This window comes from Carcharodon carcharias, chromosome 18 (assembly GCF_017639515.1).
Source record: "Carcharodon carcharias isolate sCarCar2 chromosome 18, sCarCar2.pri, whole genome shotgun sequence".
Classification (NCBI taxonomy): Eukaryota; Metazoa; Chordata; class Chondrichthyes; order Lamniformes; family Lamnidae; genus Carcharodon; species Carcharodon carcharias.
Window position 1 is genome coordinate 107032100 of NC_054484.1, and position 7170 is coordinate 107039269.

Here is a 7170-nt window from a genome sequence, read left to right on the forward strand (position 1 = left end):
AGGTGATCGTGAGGAGGTGATCATGAGGAGGTGATATTGAGGAGGATATCATGAGGGAGGTGATCACGAGAAGGTTATAGTGAGGAGGTGATCGTGAGGAGCTGATCGTGAGGAGTTGATTGTGAGGAGGTGATTTTGAGGAGGTGGTCACGAGGAGGTGATCTTGAGGAGGTGATCATGAGGATGTGATCGTGAGAAGGTGATCATGAGGCGGTGATCACGTGGAGGTGAAGGTGAAGTGGTAATCACAAGGAGGTGATCGTGAGTAGGCGCTCTCAAGTGGGTGATCGTGAGGAGGTGAACACGAGGAGGTGATCATGAAGAGGTGATAACGACTAGGTGATCGTGAGGAGGTGATCAGGAGGAGGTGATCATAACGAGTTGATAACGACTAGTTGATCGTGAGGAGGTGATGGTGAGCAGATGATCGTGAGGAGGTGATCGTGAGCAGATGATCACGAGGAGGTGACCGTGAGGACGTCATCGTGAGGAGGTGATCGTGAGGAGATGATCCTGAGGAGGTGATCACGAGGAGGTGATCATGAGGAGGGGATCACGAGGATGTTATCATGAGGAGGTGAGCGTGAGGAGGTGATCGTGAGGAGGTGACCTTGAGGAGATGATCATGAGGAGGGATAACGAGGTGGTGATCGTGAAGTGGTGATCACATGGAGGTGATCACAAGGAGGTGATCATGAGGAGCTGATCACGTGGAGGTGATCATGAGGAGGTGATCACAAGGAGGTGATCAAGAGGAGGTGATCCTGAGTAGGTGATCATGAGGAGGTGATCATGAGGAGGTGATCACGAGGAGGTAATCGTGAAGAGGTGATCCCGAGGATGTGATCACGTGGAGGTGATCGTGAGGAGGTGATCACAAGGATGTGATTGTGAGCATTGATCGTGAGGAGGTGATCATGAGGACGTGATCACGAGGATGTGATTGTGAGGAGGTGATCGAGAGGAGGTCATATCGAGGAGGTTTTCATGAGGAGGTGATCACGAAGTGATGATCACAAGGAGGTGATTGTGAGGAGGTGATCGCGAGGAGGTGATCGTGAGGAGGTGATCACGAGGAGGTGATTATGAAGAGATTATCACAAGGAGGTGATCACGAGGAGGTGATCGTGAAGAGGTGATCACAAGGAGGTGATCACAAGGAGGTGATCGTGAGGAGGTGATCGTGAGCAGGTTATCACAAGGAGGTGATCATGAGGAGGTGAAAGTGATGTGGTGAAAGTGAGGTGGTAATCGTGAGGGAGGTGATTGTGAGGAGGTGAAACTGAGGAGATGATCATGAAGATCTGTCGTGAGGTGGTTATCAGGAGGAGGTGATGGTGAGGAAGTGATCTTGAGGAGAAGGTCATGAAGCAAGTGATCGTGAGGAGGTGGTCGTTAGGGAGGTGATCACAAGGAGGTGACCACGAGGAGGTGATCGTGAGGAGGTGTTCGTGAGGAGGTGATCATGAGGAGGTGATCATGAGGAGGTCATACTGAGGAGGATATTATGAGGGAGGTGATCACGAGAAGGTTATCGTGAGGAGGTGATCGTGAGGAGCTGATGGTGAGGAGTTGATTGTGAGGAGGTGTTTTTGAGGAGGTGGTCACGAGGAGGTGATCGTGAGGAGGTGATCGTGAGGATGTGATCGTGAGAAGGTGATCATGAGGCGGTGATCACGAGGAGATGATCGTGAAGTGGTAAACACGAGGAGGTGATCGTGAGTAGGTGCTCCCGAGTGGGTGATCGTGAGGAGGTGAACACGAGGAGGTGATCATGACGAGGTGATAACGACTACGTGATCGTGAGGAGGTGATGGTGAGCAGATGATCTTGAGGAGATGATCCTGAGGAGGTGATCATGAGGATGTGATAACGAGTAGGTGATCGTGAGGAAGTGATGGTGAGCAGATGATCGTGAGGTGATGATCCTGAGGAGGTGATCACGAGGAGGTGATCATGAGGAGGTGTTAATGAGGAGTTGATCATGAGGAGGTGATCGTGAGGAGGTGATCACAAGGAGTTGATCATGAGGAGGTGATCACAGGGAGGTGATTGTGTGCAGATGATCACGAGGAGTTGATCATGAGGAGGTGATCACGAGGGGGAGATCATGAGGAGGTGATCACAAGGAGGTGATTGTGAGGAGGTGATAATGAGGAGGTCATCGTGAGGAGGTGATCGTGAGCAGGTGATCGTGAGGAGGTGTTCATGAGGAGGTGATTACAAGGAAGTGATCGCGAGGAGGTGATCGTGAGGAGGTGATCACAAGGAGGTGATCGTGAGGAGGTGATCGTGAGGAGGTGATCGTGAGGAGGTGATCGTGAAGAGGTGATCGTGAGGAGGTGATCGTGAGGAGGTGATCGTGAAGAGGTGATTGTGAGGAGGTGGTCGTGAGGAAGTGATTGTGAGGAGGTGACCGGGAGGAGGTGATCATGAGGAGGGGATCACGAGGAGGTGATCATGAGGAGGTGAAAGTGACGTGGTGAAAGTGAGGTGGGGTTCGTGAGGGAGGTGATTGTGAGGAGCTGAAACTGAGGAGATGATCATGAAGATCTGTCCTGCAGTGATGATCACGAGGAGGTGATGGTGAGGAAGTGATCGTGAGGAGAAGGTCATGAGGCAAGTGATCGTGAGGAGGTGATCGTGAGGAGGTGATCATGAGGAGGTGATCATGAGGAGGTGATATTGAGGAGGATATCATGAGGGAGGTGATCATGAGAAGGTTATCGTGAGGAGGTGATCATGAGGAGCTGATCGTGAGGAGTTGATTGTGAGGAGGTGATTTTGAGGAGGTGGTCACGAGGAGGTGATCGTGAGGAGGTGATCATGAGGATGTGATCGTGAGAAGGTGATCATGAGGCGGTGATCACGTGGAGGTGAACGTGAAGTGGTAATCACAAGGAGGTGATCGTGAGTAGGCGCTCTCAAGTGGGTGATCGTGAGGAGGTGAACATGAGGAGGTGATCATGAAGAGGTGATAACGACTAGGTGATCGTGAGGAGGTGTTCAGGAGGAGGTGATCATAAAGAGGTGATAACGACTAGTTGATCGTGAGGAGGTGATGGTGAGCAGATGATCGTGAGGAGGTGATCGTGAACAGATGATCACGAGGAGGTGACCGTGAGGACGTCATCGTGAGGAGGTGATCGTGAGGAGATGTTCCTGAGTAGGTGATCACGAGGAGGTGATCATGAGGAGGGGATCACGAGGATGTTATCATGAGGAGGTGATCGTGAGGAGGTGATCGTGAGGAGGTGACCGTGAGGAGATGATCATGAGGAGGGATAACGAGGTGGTGATCGTGAAGTGGTGATCACATGGAGGTGATCACAAGGAGGTGATCATGAGGAGCTGATCACGTGGAGGTGATCATGAGGAGGTGATCACAAGGAGGTGATCAAGAGGAGGTGATCCTGAGTAGGTGATCATGAGGAGGTGATCATGAGGAGGTGATTACGAGGAGGTAATCGTGAAGAGGTGATCCCGAGGATGTGATCACGTGGAGGTGATCGTGAGGATGTGATCATGTGGAGGTGATTGTGAGCAATTGATCGTGAGGATTTGATCATGAGGAGATGATCACGAGGATGTGATCATGAGGAGGTGATCGTGAGGAGGTGAGAACGAGGAGGTTTTTATGAGGAGGTGATCACGAGGGGGTGATCATGAGGAGGTGATCCTGAGTAGGTGATCATGAGGATGTGATCATGAGGAGGTGATCACGAGGAGGTGATCACGAGGAGGTAATCATGAGGTGGTGATCACGAGGGGGTGATCATGAGGAGCTGATACTGAGTAGGTGATCGTGAGGAGCTGATCACAATGAAGTGATCACGAGGAGGTGATCACGAGGAGGTAATCATGAGGAGGTGATCTCGAGGATGTGATCACGTGGAGGTGATCGTGAGGAGGTGATCACAAGGAGGTGATTGTGAGCACTGATCGTGAAGAGGTGATCATGAGGACGTGATCACGAGGATGTGATTGTGAGGAGGTGATCGAGAGGATGTGATATCGAGGAGGTTTTCATGAGGAGGTGATCACGAAGTGAAAATCAGAAGGAGGTGATTGTGAGGAGGAGATCGCGAGGAGGTGATCGTGAGGCGGTTAACACAAGGAAGTGATCATGAGGAGGTGAAAGTGATGTGGTGAAAGTGAGGTGGTAATCGTGAGGGAGGTGATTGTGAGGAGGTGAAACTGAGGAGATGATCATGAAGATCTGTCGTGAGGTTGTGATCACGAGGAGGTGATGGTGAGGAAGTGATCGTGAGGAGAAGGTCATGAAGCAAGTGATCGTGAGAAGGTTGTCATTAGGGAGGTGATGACAAGGAGGTGACCACGAGGAGGTGATCGTGAGGAGGTGATCATGAGGAAGTGATACTGAGGAGGATATCATGAGAGAGGTGATCACGAGAAGGTTATCGTGAGGAGGTGATCGTGAGGAGGTGATCATGAGGAAGTGATACTGAGGAGGATATCATGAGAGAGGTGATCACGAGAAGGTTATCGTGAGGAGGTGATCGTGAGGAGCTGATCGTGAGGAGTTGATTGTGAGGAGGTGTTTTTGAGGAGGTGGTCACGAGGAGGTGATCATGAGGAGGTGATCGTGAGGATGTGATCGTGAGAAGGTGATCATGAGGCGGTGATCATGAGGAGATGATCGTGAAGTGGTAATCACGAGGAGGTGATCGTTAGTAGGTGCTCCCGAGTGGGTGATCGTGAGGAGGTGAACACGAGGAGGTGATCATGACGAGCTGATAACGACTAAGTGATCGTGAGGAGCTGATGGTTAGCAGATGATCGTGAGGAGGTGATCGTGAGGAGGTGATAACGAGTAGGTGATCGTGAGGAAGTGATGGTGAGCAGATGATCGTGAGGAGGTGATCGTGGGGAGGTGATCTGAGGAGCTGATCGTGAGGAGATGATCCTGAGGAGGTGATTACAAGGAGGTGATCATGAGGAGGTGATAACGAGGAGGTGATCATGAGGAGGTGATCGTGAGGAGGTGATTGTGAGGAGGTGATCACAAGGAGTTGATCATGAGGAGGTGATCACAGGGAGGTGATTGTGAGCAGATGATCACGAGGAGTTGATCATGAGGAGGTGATCGCGAGGGGGAGATCATGAGGAGGTGATCACAAGGAGGTGATCGTGAGGAGGTGATAACGAGGAGGTCATCGTGAGGAGGTGATCGTGAGCAGGTGATCGTGAGGTGGTGTTCACGAGGAGGTGATTACAAGGAAGTGATCGCAAGGAGGTGATCGTGAGGAGGTGATCACAAGGACGTGATCGTGAGGAGGTGATCATGAGGAGGTGATAATGAGGAGGTGATCGTGAGGAGGTGATCGTGAAGAGGTGATTGTGAGGAGGTGGTCGTGAGGAAGTGATTCTGAGGAGGTGACCGGGAGGAGGTGATCATGAGGAGGGGATCACGAGGAGGTGATCATGAGGAGGTGAAAGTGATGAGGTGAAAGTGAGGTGGTGATCGTGAGGGGGGTGATTGTGAGGAGGTGAAACTGAGGAGATGATCATGAAGATCTGTCGTGAGGTGGTGATCACGAGGAGGTGATGGTGAGGAAGTGAACGTGAGGAGAAGGTCATGAGGCAAGTGATCGTGAGGAGGTGGTCGTTAGGGAGGTGATCACAAGGAGGTGACCATGAGGAGGTGATGGTGAGGAGGTGATCGTGAGGAGGTGATCGTGAGGAGGTGATCATGAGGAGGTGATATTGAGGAGGATATCATGAGGGAGGTGATCACGAGGAGGTGATCGTGAGGAGGTGATCATGAGGATGTGATCGTGAGAATGTGATCATGAGGCTGTGATAACGAGGAGGTGATCATGAAGTGGTAATCACGAGGAGGTGATCGTGAGTAGGTGCTTTCGAGTGGGTGATCGTGAGGAGGTGAACACGAGGAGGTGATCATGACGAGGTGATAACGACTAGGTGATCGTGAGGAGGTGATGGTGAGCAGATGATCGTGAGGAGGTGATCGTGAGCAGATGATCACAAGGAGGTGACCGTGAGGAGGTGATCGTGAGGAGCTGATCGTGAGGAGATGATCCTGAGGAGGTGATCACGAGGAGGTGATCATGAGGAAGTGATAACGTGTAGATGATGGTGAGGAGGTGATGGTGAGCAGATGATCGTGAGGAGCTGATCGTGAGGAGATGATCCTGAGGAGGTGATCACGAGGAGGTGATCATGAGGAGGTGATAACGAGGAGGTGATCGTGAGGAGGTGATCATGAGGAGGTGATTGTGAGGAGGTGATTGTGAGGAGGTGATCACAAGGAGTTGATCATGAGGAGGTGATCACAGGGAGGAGATTGTGAGCAGATGATCACGAGGAGTTGATCATGAGCAGGTGATCGCGAGGGGGTGATCATGAGGAGGTGATCTCAAGGAGGTGATTGTGAGGAGGTGAGAACGAGGAGGTCATCATGAGGATGTGATCGTGAGCAGGTGATCATGAGGAGGTGTTCATGAGGAAGTGATCGTGAGGAGGTGATCGTGAAGAGATGATCGTGAGGAGTTGATCGTGAGCAGGTGATCATGAGGAGGTGATCATGAGGAAGTGATCGTGAGGAGGTGATCGTGAAGAGGTGATCGTGAGGAGTTGATCGTGAGGAGGTGATCATGAGGAGGTGATAACGAGGAGGTGATCATGAGGAGGTGATCGTGAGGAGGTGATTGTGAAGAGGTGATCACAAGGAGTTGATCATGAGGAGGTGATCACAGGGAGGTGATTGTGAGCAGATGATCACGAGGAGTTGATCATGAGGAGGTGATCGCGAGGGGGAGATCATGAGGAGGTGATCACAAGGAGGTGATCGTGAGGAGGTGATAACGAGGAGGTCATCGTGAGGAGGTGATCATGAGCAGGTGATCGTGAGGTGGTGTTCACGGGGAGGTGATTACAAGGAAGTGATCGCAAGGAGGTGATCGTGAGGAGGTGATCACAAGGACGTGATCGTGAGGAGGTGATAATGAAGAGGTAATCTTGAGGAGGTGATAATGAGGAGGTGATCGTGAGGAGGTGATCGTGAGGAGGTGATCGTGAGGAGGTGATCGTGAAGAGGTGATTGTGAGGAGGTGGTCGTGAGGAAGTGATTCTGAGGAGGTGACAGGGAGGAGGTGATCATGAGGATGTGATCACGAGGAGGTGATC